Source organism: Cricetulus griseus, chromosome 9 (genome assembly GCF_003668045.3).
Source record: "Cricetulus griseus strain 17A/GY chromosome 9, alternate assembly CriGri-PICRH-1.0, whole genome shotgun sequence".
NCBI classification, from domain to species: domain Eukaryota; kingdom Metazoa; phylum Chordata; class Mammalia; order Rodentia; family Cricetidae; genus Cricetulus; species Cricetulus griseus.
Genome location: NC_048602.1, coordinates 4,157,540 through 4,173,457, shown reverse-complemented (window position 1 = coordinate 4,173,457; position 15,918 = coordinate 4,157,540).

Below are 15,918 nucleotides of genomic sequence, written 5' to 3'. Positions count from 1 at the left end.
TTTGATGCAGGTACTAGGGGGGAAGGAGTATGCACACAGACCCCCTGCACTGGGCAGCGGGCTGCCACCTACATAGAGTAAAGGAAGCAGGTCCTGTAGCCTTCATGGCAGCAGAGAGAGCGGGAAGGGGCAGGGCTTTCTTTTCCCTGTCCTTCAGTGCTTTTCAGGGCCTGAAGCTCACTCAGGTCCTCACAGTGCCTAGCAAGGCTGGACCTAACCTTAACTCCAACCTACATGAACGCTAGGGGAGCATGCTCCCGATCTGGGGCAAAGCTGAATACAACCTAATATTTACAGCCAAGTTATTTGAAATATCGGAGGAAAGGCTAAGCCTGTCAACCAAAACTCGACTCTACCTGCAAGGGTTTCATTTTACTGTTACTGTAGAAAATTATTGACCACAGCCAGTCCCTCTCTACACTGTAAGAAATGAGTCTGTGTGACACCATTCGGCTCAGAGTGAACAGGGGAAGAAGCTTCAAGCAACCTTTGAATCACCGTCGCTCTGAGTTTCTTTCCAACCAATGCTTAGGAAAAGGAGGGCCACTGAGATGGCTCAGTGAGTGAATGCGCTTGCCACCAAGCCTGATGACCTGAGTTCGAGCCCTAGGAGCCACATGGTGGAAGAAGAGAAGCAACCCCTGCAAGTTGTCCTTTGAGCCCCCCCCACACACACACACACACAAATGCATGCAATGAAACATCTGAGAGCCGGGCGTTGGTGGTGCACGCCTTTAATCCCAGCACTTGGGAAGCACAGATTGGCAGATATCTGTGTGTTCGAGGCCAGCCTGGTCTACAGAGTGAGTTCTGGGACAGCCTGGGTGGTTACCCAGAGAAACACTGTCTCAAACAAACAAACAAAAATGTCTGAGGTAGACAGACAGACAGACAGACAGACAGACACACACACACACACACACACACACACACACACACACACACACACACAGAGAGAGAGAGAGAGTCTAGAAAGGTTTCATAAATTGCCTACCCCCGCATACAGGTTTCTGGCCATGGGTCTCTCTGAAAGCATGTTTTCGTGGGGCCTCTCCTTGTAGAATGGTCTCTCCAAATCCTCCACTCTAAGTTTAAAATCATAGCATTTATCTCCCACCAGAACTCTGGCTGTATGCCCCCGTGACCTGTGAGCAGGGGTACTGCTCATTGCACACTCCACTGGGCCTCTAGCATCCGGTGCAGCACCCGGCAAACCACAGGGTTCACCAAGGCACTCAGGAACTCGTTCTGCGAATCTCTGAGCACCCAGGGACTACGTTAGGTATTGGAGAAAGAATGTCAAGTAAGAAAAAGGTAAACCGGCCTTTAATCCCAGCACTCGGGAGGCAGGGGCAGGTTGATCACTGTGAGTTCGAGACCCGCCTGGTCTACAGAGCGAGTTCCAGGATAGCCTCCAAAGCCACAGAGAAACCCTACCTTGAAAAAAGCAAAAACAAACAATCTCTCCCTCCCAACAAAGAAAAAAATGTTGTCTTTTGAGTGTTTCATCTTGTTTTGAGACAGGATCTCACTATGTATCCCTGGCTGTCCTGGAACTCGCTATATAAACTAGGCTGGCCTCAAACTCACAGAGCTCTACCTGCCTCTGCCTCCCAAAAGCTGGGATTGAAGGTGTATATTTTCTGCCTTTTTTTTTTTTTTTTTTTTGAGGTGAGGTCTTGCTTTGTTCTGTTTTGTGAAAAGGCTCACTGTGTAGTCCTAACTGGTTTAGAACTTGGTTTGTAGATCAGGATGACTTCAAACTCTGCTTCCTGAGGGCAGGGATTAAGAGCAGGTACTACCATGCCCTGGTAGGCTCTTGCTTGCATTTAGCCCGGGGTAGCCTTGAATTATTAATTCTCCTGCATCAGCCTCCTGAGTGCCAGGGTGGCTGCCTGGCAAAGTTGGTATTTATACCCTTGTGGTGAAGAAAACAGATTGCACACAATATACAAGCTACCTGATGCCACGAAGCAAAACAAAACAAAAACAAAAAGCGAGTCTGGAAGTCTGCTGCAAGGAAACCGTAAAGCCTTCTGGAAAGTTCTGAAGGCATGCTGGAAGCTCAATCTTTAAATTGACATTGGAAAAATGAGAAGGATTTGGCTGGGGAGAGGCCTCCAGGCAGAAGGGGCTGCCTGCACAGAGCATCTGAAGTAAGGAATTTGGCTCCTGTTAGGACGTGAGGAGAGGCCTGGGGAGTTCTCCTGGGACCACATCATACTTGGCAGGCTGGGAAGAACAGCTTGAAGAGAAACAAGAATTCCATGGAGAATTAGACGGAGCAGAGAGCATGGGGCCCCGGGAGTTAGCCGGACACAGAGGAATCTGTGTGTTATCAGAGGGGCAGAGCAACGGAGAGAATGCAAGGTCGCTGGATTCATGTCCAATAATTGCTACTTTTTTTTTTTTTGAGACAGGGTTTCTCTGTGTAGCCCTGGCTGTCCTGGAACTCACTCTGTAGACCAGGCTGTCCTTGAACTCACAGAGATCCCCTTATCTCTGCCTCCCAAGTGCTGGAGTTAAAGGCATGCACCACCACCATCAGGCTTATTTATTTATTTTTGATATTTACCTCATGCGCATGTGTGTTTATATGAATGTATGTATTATGTATGTGTGTGTGTATGTATGTATGTATGTATGTATGTATGTATGTATGTATGTAAGTGCATGCAGTACTTGAAAAGGCCAGCAGAGGGTGTCGGATCCCCAGGAACTGGAGTTGGTGGCAGTCGTCAGCAGTCATGTGGGTGCTGGGACCTGAACCCCAGCCCTCTGGAAGAACAGCTAGTGCTCTTAACCACTGAGCCATCTCTCCAGGTGTGTGCACCTGCGGAAGTCAGAGGACAGCTTGTAAGAGTCGGGTCTCCCCTTTGGCCACGTTGGTCCTGGGAACTGAACTCAGGGCATCAGGGCTGTGAGCAAGTGGTTTAAGTTGCTAGAGATGAGTTTCTCCTGTTTGGAGTTTCATGTAAATGGAGTCATGCCGCGTGTGTTTCTGTTTACACGTGTGTGTGTGTGTGTGTGTGTGTGTGTGTGTGTGTGTGTGTGTCAGGGACAGTGCTGGTGCTGGTGACTGTGGGAATCGGCCTCTCTCCTCCCACCATGTGGGCTCCTGGGACCTCAGGCTTGACAGCAGCCTCTGGAACTCACTGATCCATCTCACCAGCTCTTGTATTCTTTCCTTTTCTTTTCTTTACGTTTTTTGTTTTTTGTTTTTTTTTTTTTTTTTTTTTTTTTTTTTTTGTTTTTTTTTGAGACAGGGTTTGTCTGTGGCTTTGGAGCCTATCCTGGAACTAGCTCTTGTAGACCAGGCTGGTCTCGAACTCACAGAGATCCACCTGCCTCTGCCTCCCGAGTGCTGGGATTAAAGGCGTGCGCCACCACCGCCTGGCTATTCTTTTCTTTTCTTAAGGTTTATTATTATTATTATTATTATTATTATTATTATTATTATTTTGGCTTTTCAAGATAAGGTTTCTCTGTGTAACAGTCCTGGCTGTCCTAGAACTCGCTCTGGAGACCAGGCTGGCCTTAAACTCCCAGAGATCTGCCTGACTCGCCCTCCGGAGTGCTGGGATTAAAGGTGTGCGCCACCACTGCCCACCTTTTTTTTTTTTTTTTATTCTTAACCACAAGTTTGTGAGTTTGTGTCTGCAGGTGGGTATGTGTATGAAAATGCAGGTGCTTGCAGAAGCCAGAGGTGTTAGGTCCCTCTCCACCAAGAGTTACAGACTGGCGTAAACTTCCTGATGTGCTTGCTGGGACCTAGAACTGGGGTCCTTAGAGCACCAAGTGCTTCTAAATGCTGATCACTCCAGCCCGAACCCCCCTTGTGTATTTTAATAATTAATTTGAATTATACTAGTTGGGAATAGGTTTGGATTTGTTTAAAGATATATTTTATCTTGTGTATGCGTGTCTCTGTGCATGCTCTCGCCCGCTGGGACCCTTGGAAGTCAGAGAAGGGCGTCAGATCCCCTGGAGCTGGAGTTCCAGCAGCTGGAAAAGCAGCAAGCAGTACCAGAGAACGACCTCTTCAGCCACAGGTTTGGACTTTAAATTCAAATAAGTCATCATTCTTCCCCAAACTTTGCATCTTTTTTTTTTTTCTTTTCTTCAGGATAGCCCAGAATCCACAAATAGCCCAGGCTGGCCCTGATCCTTCTGCCTCTCCCTCTGAAGTGCCAGCCACAAACGCCACATCCCAGCTTCCCCACCCCTTTCTCTTTTCTGTTGTACTAAAGACAGTAAAATTGTCTAGTGTTCGTGCCGGACTGCAGGAGGCAGCCAGCCCCCAGTACAGCGTGGAATCCAAACCACCGTAGTTGATATGTGTGGCTTGTTTCCAATGCCAAGGTCAAAGAATTCTATGTTTCATCATGAAACAAATTGCTCTTATGTTTCTGTTTGTTTATGACACTGGACTTCTGTAGCTCAGGTCACCCTTGGACTTGAAGTTTTCCTGCCCGACCCTCCCAAGTCCTAGGACTGCACACTTGGGCCACCACACTTGGCCACCTTGGAGCTGCCCTGACCTCTCATACTTGGGTGGGTAACAACTGGTTTTGTTCCTTTGTTCCTTTCTTATCTCCTACCTGCTGTTCTTTGCATGTTCATGGACACCAATCTTCGAGCCATAGGATCTTCAACCCAGGTGATTTTTGACAGATGGGTTTCTGGTGTCTAAGCTAAGTTTCATCTTCCATATTTCCCACATTATCAAGTTACAGATCTTTATTCCAGGACGAGCTTTGTTTTCCAATTTCTTTTGGTCTTTGCACTTGCCTTATCATTCTCTTAGATTGCTCCCTTCTAACCCTATTCACAGAAGTATCCTACTTGATTTTTCAAGACAGGATTTCTCTGTATTGCTTTGGAGCCTGTCTTGGAACTTGCTCTGTAGACCAGGCTGGTTTCGAACTCACAAAGATCTGTCTGCCTCTCCTGAGTGCTGGGATTAAAGACATGCACCACCAATGCCCATCTCTTCCAAACTTTTAACAGACATCTTCAGTCTCAGTACAGACAACACCTTCTCCTTGATACACTCCCCACTTCATGAACACCAAGATGGAAGAGACCCCTGAACTCATACAATCCAATACCCCATTATACAGATCATAACACTGATCCTGGAGAGAGCTAATGTATGTCCAATACTGTGAAGCATATCAGTAGAGCAGCTGGGACTCAAATTAAGTTTGTTGGACATTTTCATTGTCTTACTCTATTTTGTTCTCTTCACCTGGTTGCCATCTGTCGCTAAGCAGTATAGAGCAAACACACACAAACTTTCAGTGCTCAGAAACATCAAAGGGAACACAGGAACATAACATTTCATATTAACTGAGGGTATCTTTGGGTACTTAGACTGTGGATGACATTTCTGTTTCTTTTTCATATTTAGAATGTTTCAAACGTTCCATGATGATAGTTCTCGTTCCCCCCCCCCTCTCTCTCTCTCTCTCTCTCTCTCTCTCTCTCTCTCTCTCTCTCTCCTTTTCTTTCTTTTTTTTTTTTTTCTTTTTTGGTTTTTCGAGACAGGGTTTCTCTGTGTAGCTTTGGAGCCTGGCACTCACTCTGGAGACCAGGCTGGCCTCAAACTCACGGAGATCCTCCTGCCTCTGCCTCTGCCTCCCAAGTGCTGGGATTAAAGGCGTGCGCCACCAACGCCCGGCTTCTTCTTTTCTTTTTTAAGAAAACATTTAATTGAGGGCTTCTTACAGTTCTGGAGGAGAAGTCCACAACATTCTCTGTGGCACAGAGAATGATGGCAGACAAGCAGGCATGGTTTGGAGCAGTGGCCAAGAGCTCACATCTTATCCACCAACCGACAGCAGGCGGAGAGAGAAACTCTGGTGTGACTGTTCTCCTCCACCGAGCACGGGAGGATGCAGTGAAGAGCTGTCAGTCAGGCTGCTCTAGAAGGCACCTTGGGGCTCATGCCTGCCACTGTGAGTGGACTGTGTGCCTTACCCCAACAGCCCGGCCAGCTCTGCCAGGTCTCCTGTTGGCTGTCCTTCCCAGCAGCTGGCTGTGACAGGTGTTAGTGTGTCCATCAGTCTTTGCCTCTAACTTTCCATCCTTCCTTAAGTTAGGTGAGCACGTGGCAAGTTCAAGCTGGGAGAAGTCAGCCAGTTGGGAGGACTGTAGCTTTCTCACGGGGCTGGAGACCACATCACGGGGGCGGTGGCCCATCTCAGCTCAGCTGAGCTCTGGGAAGTCCAGAGTTTCCAGGCTGAAAGCAGGTCATAGCTGGAAGTAAATTGGTCTAGACACCAGGGATGGTTTGAATGATTCATTTGTTTTGGTCTATAACAGATTTTTATATAAAAAATCTATCTATCTATCTATCTATCTATCTATCTATCTATCTATCTATCTATGTATCTATCTACAGAGTCTGTCCTGGGTGTCCTGGAATGTGCTCTGGAGACCAGGCTGACCTAACCTTACAGAGCTCCTAGCTGCCTCTGCCTCCCACACGCTGGAATTAAAGGCGTGCAACACATGTGGCCCAAGTCCCCACTTTCTCAGCCCCGAACCCTCCCCCCAGCTATGGGATTATGGGTATGTACCACTGCTCCAAGCACTGGGTAGATCTTAAGCACACATTGTAGTCTGGGTTGACAAAAGTTGCAGAACAGGTCCTGTGACAATCTGGAAGACCAACTGAGAGGCATCTGACCCAAGGGGAGGTTGCCTCAGGTGCAGGCATGTACTGTCAGTCAGGGAGGCGCTGAGGCCAGGTGTCATCCCAACATCTGAGAGGCTGAGGCAGGAGCATGTTAGGTTCCAGGCCAGTCTGGCCTATACAGTGATATTTACCCCAATAATAACTGAAAGAATGAAAGAGCTGAGTTTTGTGGTTGTTGCTGCTGTTTTGTTTGTTTGTTTGTTTGTGTGTTGTTTTTTGGTTTTTCAAGACAGGGTTTCTCTGTGGCTTTGGAGGCTGTCCTGGAACCAGCTTTTATAGACCAGGCTGGCCTCGAACTCACAGAGATCCGCCTGCCTCTGCCTCCTGAGTGCTGGGATTAAAGGTGTGAGCCACCACCACTGCCAGGCGAAAGAGCTGGTTTTGGTCATGCATGCCTATAATGCCCAACCCCCAGAGGCTGAGGCGGGAGGGTTACAAGTTCCAGGTCAGCCATGATTTCATAGAGAGTTGTAAGCCAACCTGGGCCACAGGGTGAGACTCTAGCTCAAGATGTAATGAAAGGGGCTAGAGACATGGCTCAGTGGTTAAGATCACCGGGGAATCTTCCATAGGACCTGTTTGACTCTTCGCGTCCACATCCTTAGTTGGGGATGTCCTTTTCTGGCCTCCATGGGCTCCAGGTACACATACCTACATGGAGGCCAAACACCCATACACATAAAATAACTCAATTAATTAAGGAAAATAAATAAACAGTTTAAAAATGATTGAATGAAAAGCAATCCTCAGAGCAAGAGGCAGCAGTTGCGCTGGTGTGGGTCCCGGCGACTGACCACAGGCTAGCCACCGAAGCCGAGGAGTGCAGCCATGCAGCTCAGGTCACAGCCGAGGAGTGCAGCATTGCAGTTTAGGTCACAGCCCTGTGGTGTATTTTTAGGTCAGTGACTCAGTCTCAGACCAGCACAGAGAAACCCATGCCTGGGAACTGGTTTTGCTTGTTTGCCTGTTTATTTCCTTCAAGAAAGGGTTTTACCACGTAGCCCTGCATTCCTGGAACTTGCTGTGTGAGCAGGCCGGCCTTAGACTCACAGAGGTCCACCTGCCTCTGCCTCGCAGGCATTGGGATTGCCATCTTGCCTGGCTGAGAACTGGCTCTCATGGCACCACCTACGTTCCCACAGCAATGACATTGACATTCATAGGGCCCAGAGGCAGCTGCAGCAACAGAACCTTCTCTCCTTTTTGTTTTTGAGACAGTCTTACTGTGTAGCTCAGGCTTGCTAGGTAGCCCAGGCTGGCGTTTAAGATTCTCCTAGTAACCATCCTCTCAAGTACACACACACATACACAGACATAGACACACACAGAGACACACACAGACACATAGACACACACAGACACATAGACACACACAGAGATATAGACACACACAGAGAGATACACAGACACATAGACACACACAGAGATATAGACACACACAGAGACACACACACAGAGACACATAGACACACACAGAGACACACACAGACACAGAGACACACACAGAGACAGACACACAGACAGACACACACACACATACATAGACACACAGAGACACACAGACAGACAGACACATACACACACACACACACACAGACACACACACACACGTGTAGAGACGGAGGAAATGACATTTCTGAGTTGAATCGAGCAGGGCAGGGCGAGCCAGGAAAGGGCTTCTTAGCGACAGACTTTGTAGACGGACAAAGCCCTTGGAAGGTTGATGGCCCAGGTAGGGCATGGGTGCCTGAACTATGCCTAGGCTTGCAGCAGCGCAGGGGGAACCACTTGCCTGGTACCTGGCAGGCACAGCAGCAGGCAGGGGTGAGAGGAGACTTGAAAAGAGGAAAAGCAGCCTGGGAACGGTGTCACCCGTCATCTCGTTACTGAGGAGCCTGGAAGACCTTTGTTAAAGGCCGGACTCCCCTATGGAGAAGACTGTCTCAACAGCCAGACCACCACCAACACTGATCTAACAGCTGCACAGTAGTGACAAGTCCCTTCTCCTGCTGTGGTCACAGTGATGTGTCAGGTGACAGATGCTGAGGAGATACAAACAGGAGGGTTGCTTTCTGTGGAGTACCGACAGCCCTAGCATGGAACCTTCTGGGATCCTGGGATCTCGTCACTGCTGTAAAGAAGCTGACGGTCCAGTCGACAAATCCTGGTCTTTATAGTGCTCTGGGGCTTCTGCACACTCCTCCTTAAATTGTTTCTCTTTTCATTTATGCGTATGTGTGTACACCGTGTGTCTGTGGGTGCCTGCACAGGCCAAAATAAGGCATGGGCACGGCAAGGGAGTTGGCCTAGTTGGTTAGGGCACAGTGTTCCTGCTGAAGAACTGGGGGGATCTGATAACCTTCTCTGGACTCCAGGGGCACCTGAACTCATGTGTGCACACACAATTTCACACACACACACACACACACACACACACACACACACACACACGCACACACTCTTAATTAGTTATTATTATTATAAATCAAAAAGTAGTAAAAAGTGGCGCACGCCTTTAATCCCAGCACTCGGGAGGCAGAGGCAGGCGGATCTCTGTGAGTTTGAGGCCAGCCTGGTCTCCAGAGTGAGTGCCAGGATAGGCTCCAAAGCTACACAGAGAAACCCTGTCTCGAAAAACCAAATAAATAAATAAATAAATAAATAAATAAATAAAGTAGTAAAAATAGGGCCGAGTGGTGGTGGCGCACACCTTTAATCCCAGCACTCAGGAGGCAGAGGCAGGTGGATCTCTGTGAGTTCAAGGCCAGCCTGGTCTGCAGAGCGAGTGCCAGGACAGCCAGGGCTACTCAAAGAAACCCTGTCTTAAAAAAAAAAAAATTTATTTTGTTAATGTGTTTGTATTTGTGAGTGCATGTCACGTGAGTGCAGGCACTCTTCTTGGAGGCCAGAGGGCATCTGGGTCCTCAGAGCTGGAGTTACAGGCTCTTGGGAGTCATGTCAGAAGAGTGCTGGGAGCTGAACTCAAGTCCTAAGAGCAGCAAGAGCTCTTAGCTGTTGAGCCTTCTCCCTAGTCCGCCTGACACCTGCTTTTGAGACAGGTCTCTCTATGTAGCCCTGGCTGTCTGGGACTCACTATGTAGGCTGGCCTTGAGCTCAGAGACCCTTGCCTCTGCCTCCTGAGTGCTGGGATTAAAGGTGTGTGCCATCATTACCAGTCCCTTTATGTTTTATTTTCACCATTTAAAATGATTTCCAGGTGTGTGTGTGTGTGTGTGTGTGTGTGTGTGTGTGTGTGTGTGTGTGAGTGCAGGAACCCGAGGAGGCCAGAGGTGTTGGATCCCAAGGAACTGGAGTTACTAACGGTCTTGGAGCAGAAGTTACCGATGTAGTGAGTTGTCGGGTGTGGGTGCTGGGAACTGAACTCTGGCCCTCGAGAAGACCAACAAGCATTCTTAATTGCTGAGTCATCTCTTCAGCCCCATTTTTTAACATTTTTAAAGATTTTTTTTTTTAAATTTATGAGTGTGTGTGAGTGTATGCCATGTGCATGTAAGTACCAGAGGAAGCAAGATCCCCTGCAGCTGGAGTTCCAGACAGCTGGGAGCCAAAAGACAAAGTCCTGGGATCTGAACTGCCGTCCTCTACTAGAGCGGCAAGCACTATTAACGGCTGAACCATCTCTCCAGCCGCTCTGTTTTCTGAGACAGGATCTTGCTAAATTGCCCTGGATGACCTTGAACTTGCAACCTTCGCTGAGCCTCTCTAGTGCTGGATCTCAGGCATGCAGCCATGTATCCGGGACCAGACTTAGAGTATGCTATTTTCTTTCTTTTTTTTAAAGATTTGTTTATTATATATACAGTGTTCTGCCTGCATGTGTGTCTGCAGGTCAGAAGAAGGATCAGACCTCATAACGGATGGCTGTGAGCCACCATGTGGTTGCTGGGAACTGAACTGAGGACCTCTGGAAGAGCAGGCAGTGCTCTTAACCCCTGGGCCATCTGTCCAACCCCAGGATGCTAGTTTTTCTTCATTTGTGTTAACCATACTCACATATTAAAAAAAAAAAAAGTCTCCCCTAAAACAGAGTAGTTATAAATAGCCCACAGAAGGGGAAGTACAGACAACTTACACGATAAAACAATGCCTACCCTCATGAAGACAAATGCATGATACCAACGTGCCGTTTGTGTGAGGGCATGCACGCACGTGTGCTTGCCATGTGTATATGCGCATGAATGCACTCTAGTGTGTGGTACCGGTGGCTCAGCCCAGGCTCACACACATCACATGCTGGGGCAGCATTTTACCACTGAGCGGCCCTCCCAGCCTGATGTCATTTCCCATATAATTTGCCACAGCCTTTTTTTGTTTTGTTTTGTTTTTCCAGACAGGGTTTCTCTGTGGCTTTGGAGGCTGTCCTGGAACTCACTCTGTAGACCAGGCTGGTCTAGAACTCACAGAGAACCACCTGCCTCTGCCTCCCGAGTGCTGGGATGAAAGGTGTGTGCCATCATAGCCAGCATGGCAGAGAATTCCAACACTGTTTGACACAGTACTGATGGCCATGTGGTGCAATCCCACCCTGACAGACCACTAATGGAGGAAGAAAGTGCTACAGTCCCTCATGAGAAGGACAGAGCAGGTATTTATTAGATGTACAAAGCCGTGTTGTTTGCAAGAATTTCTAGTTCTTGGAATTTCTCTTCCAGATAAACCCATACATACATGAAGCGATAATGAAGGACTTCCTTCTTTTAATTTTAATTTAACTTTATTTTATAGCCATTAGTGTGAGACTGTTGGATCCCCTAGAACTGGAGTTACAGACAGTTGTGAGCTGCCATGTGGGTGCTGGGAATTGAACCCTGGTCCTCTGGAAGAGCAGCCAGTGCGCCTAACGGCTGAGCCATTGCTCCAGCCCCAAGGCCTTTCACTAGTGTTGCTTGGATCACAAGCAAACAAGCAAAAGCCTGGGAAACAACTTAGCTTCCTGTGACCATAGGTCTGATTCTAAACCCTGTTCAGTTAGTTCAGCCGGGAGAATATGTACAGTGAAGACAGAGGGACAATTTGATTGGGGTGTCGCACGAGCCTCCACTGGAGGGGCACTGTGGCAAAGGCCATTGTAGCTCACACTGAGGACTCAAGATCCAAGTCAAGTGTTCCAACTACCGGAGAGCAGGGACGTGATGGGGGAGGTCCTTCTGTGTATGTTCATCTTATTGGATGATAAATAAAGCACTGTTTGGCCAATGAGGCAGCAAGTTAGGCGGGACTAGGAGTCCAGGAGGATTCTGGGAAATGTAGTAAAGAAGTGGTGATCCAGGCAGGAAGTGACATAGCAGGCAGACTCATATATAAGCAAGGGCAAGAAGGAAGTCGTTCCCTTCTCTCTTCCTCCTCCTCCTCTCTGTGGAATCACCATGTGAGCCCGGGAAGACAGGACGCTTGCCGCTGGCGTCTGCTAAGTCTTATAAAATATATAGATTTATGATGATTAAGACTGAGCTAGCAGATGAGAAATCGTAGTCATTGGCCAAGCAGCATTTGTACCTAATGTAAGTCTCTGTGTGTTACTTGGGACCTTAACGTGGCGGCGGGCAGAACTTGGTGGCCTGGCGCCCACGTGGTGACAGGGCTCGGGTGGCTGAGGCAGAAAGACTTATTGTTACAGGGACACCTGGGGTTACTATAGGAGCCATCTTGCTTCTTGGCCTGCTTCCTTATTCTGGACAGAGTTCAGCCTACACGCTTGTCGTGGCAGGGGAGGAGAAAGGGGGTGCCCGGCTTCCTCCCAGATCCTTCCCCACTACTCCACCCCTACTTTCAGACACACTGCTGCTCTCCGTGACAGCTGCTCAGGGTCACCCCTGCCACAGGGGCTTTGCAGCTGGGTGTGTGTCTATGCACCATGTGTGAGCATTGTTTGTGGAGGACAGAAGACGGCCTAGGATTCCCGGTAAGAGCTTGCCTCATGGATGTTAGGAATCTAACCCAAGTCTTCTGAAAGAGCAGCTAGTGCTCTTAACTGCTGAGCCATCTCTCTAGCCCTTGAGGTCACCTCTATCTCTTTTGAGACAGAGTCTCACTGTGTAGCTCTGACTGGAACTCACTGAGTAGACCAAGTTGGCCTCAAACTCAAGAGATCCGCCTGGCTCTGCCTTCCCAGTGCTGGGATTAAGGGTGAGTGCCACCATCCCAGTGAGGGTAATTTTTATTTATTTACTTATTTTGGTTTTTCCAGACAGGGTTTCTCTGTGTAGCTTTGGAGCCTGTCCTGGCACTTGCTCTGGAGACCAGGCTGGCCTCAAACTCACAGAGATCCACCTGCCTCTGCCTCCCAAGTACCTGGATTAAAGGCGTGCGCCACCCCTGCCTGAGACTCTTTAAAAATAAATAAATAAATAAATAAATAAATAAATGAAAACAGGGGGAAAGCATGGCAGTGTACACATTTTATCCTAACATTTGGGAGGCAGAGCAGACAGATCTCCATGAGTTTAAGGCCAGCCTGGTGTACATAGTGAGACCTTTTCTAAAACAGCCTGGGAGTGGAAGCTCAGTGGTAGAGAGCCTGCCTACTATGTGCAAGGCTGACTTCAAGCCTGGGTACCCACGAGAAAGCGGAACGTTAAAATGTGTGGTGCATTTACCTCAGGATCGACGTAAGTACGTATACAGCACAAAGCCGTATAATATACTAGCACAGTAATTAAATAATGACAGTGAAGGGCTCTCAGGCAAGGAAGTCTGTAATTTCAGGCTCTGAGGTGGGAGTTAGGGCGACAGAGCCCAGGTTGACAAGACTGTTGACAGGTCTTTTTTTTATAGGGTCCCCAGGGAGGGCTGGAAGCAGACGAGGGTGGCTTAGATTGTGGGGGCAGTGGCGTCGCGTCCCTCAGCTTCCAGGTGTCTTTGAAGTAGCTGGTTAGACCACTTGCGGATTACAGAGGTGACGACACAAACCTGCCTGGCTGGCCACGCCCAGGGCCCAGGAGAGCAAGACTCACAACGCAGGACTTCATTCCCAGCTGTTGGTGTGGTGCTGGGAACTGAACCCAGGGCCGTGTGCACACCAGGCAAGTGCTCTCCTGTTAAGTGACATCCCCCAGTCCTTCAACTGTGGTGTTCTTCTTGTGGGTGAAGATCCTTCCAGAGCTGACGTTTCTGTCCAGGCAAAAGCACATGAAGCTCACAAGAGGAGCCAGGGACTGCAGGGTATTTGCAAGATAAATGGTGGATTATGCTACCTAAGCTGGCTGGAGGCGGGGTGAGGGGGGGAGGGGTGGACAGAAAGGAGGAAGCTCACGAATGTAAGAAAGATGCCAGACCCGGAGGAGGCCTGATCCAGGCTGGAAATGGATCTTTCCCTCCCCTCCCCTCCCCTTCGCCCCGCCAACCAGCCGAAGACCAAAGCATCGGATGCTGAGCTGGATTCCGAGTTACTGCAGTTGGGGTGGACGGACAAAGCCCAGGTGTGGGAAGGGGTGAGAGGAAAAGGTCACTGGACATCGGATGGGAGTCGGGGTGTGCAGCCACGTGAGGAGCAAACACAGCAGGGCTGGCTGCTGACACTTCAGAAGGACGGTCGCAGGCCTGCCTCTTGCCTGGCATCTGGAAATGTGTACCCAAAGACAGCCGCTCCCACCCAATTTCAGAACTGCTAAGAATGGCTCACTGTCTCTAAACTGTCTGCACAAACAGTGTGGTTTACTTGTGGTTACTTCTGGAAGTGTGGAGTTTGGGTGTAAGTCAGGCGGGGGCTGCTTCCATAGCCAGGCCTCCCACCCCACCCCCAAAGCTGTGGGCACTGAGCCTTAAGCCTTAGGCAACATTCCGTCCACTCTTGGTACTGCACTAAATGCCTGAGAACTGAGCACATCCCAAGAGGCTCTGCGTCCGAGTCCCCTTTAGGGCTCGGGGCTGGTTTCTTGCACTCCGCACATATTCTTTGACTTCTTTGACTGGAACATACCACAGCCATAAGGATGATGATTTTGTGGATTCCTCCACCCCCAGCCGGAGGCCAAAGGCCTCCCAAAGGACGGGACGATGGAAAGGAGCTGAGCGTGGTGGCACACAGCTGTGAGCTCAAGTTCAATGCCAGCCTGGCTCTGTCTCCAAAAATAAAAATAGACACCTACTAATAAAAGGAGAGCGGAAAGCACTGCACTTCACAAGATGAGGGTGGTTACCTGGGTAGACAGTCATGACCAAGAGGGAAAAGATCACATGCCATTCAACTGAGTAACCCTGGCGGTCCTGGAACTTACTGGAGACCAGGCTGGCCTTGAACTCACAGAGATCCGCCTGCCCCTGCCTCCCGAGTGCTGGGAGGAAAGGCGTGCACCACCATGCCCAGCCTATAGACTTTTGTTTTAGTTTTTTTGAAGCAGGAGAGGAGGGCACAAAAACACACAGGTTGGGCTGGAGAGATGGCTCAGAGGTTAAGGGCACTGCCTGCTCTTCCAGAGGTCCTGAGTTCAATTCCCAGCAACCACACGGTGGCTCACAACCATCTGTAGTGAGATCTGGTGCCCTCTTCTGGCCTGCAGGCAGAACACTGTATACACAATAAATAAATAAATCTTAAAAAAAAAAAAACAAAAAACCCAAAACCAAAAACAAGATGTAGCAGCTCAGGGCTGCAAATGGGATCAGTGACAGATGCCATTATTCTCTTCTGGGATAAGGCTAGACATAGAGAATGAATCCTGGACTCACATCCTCTGGTACTTCAGAGTTAGTGACAGATTACTGGAAGTAGATAACTCAAGTCGACCGGACACAGCTAGGCTTCCCAAGTCCTCGGGGGCTCTAAGTCAGTGTTTCTCTTTCCATCTAGCCTTCTCTAGTTAAGGAACAGACAGTGCCAACAATATTCCAATTACTAGAAACTCGAAACTGCCCAATGTGGCATTATTGGCAGGGCAGATGAACTGGTCTGTCTACACATCTAATAACAGGATAACAAAAATCAAAAGTGACTTCAAGCCAGATGGTGACAAACAGGTGAACCCCACATTTTTAACTCCAGCACTTGGGAGGCAGATGGATCCCTGTGAGTTTGAGAGTTGAAGTCACTACTGCCTGTCTACATAGTAAAGTCTAGGCCAGCCAGGGCTGAACAGTGAGAGGGAGATGGGGGAGGTAGAGAGGCAGACAGACAGACAGACAGACACAGTGTCTGTGAGGGTAGCAAAATGGCTTGGTGGATAAAGGTACTTGTCTCCAAGCCTGATGACCTGAGT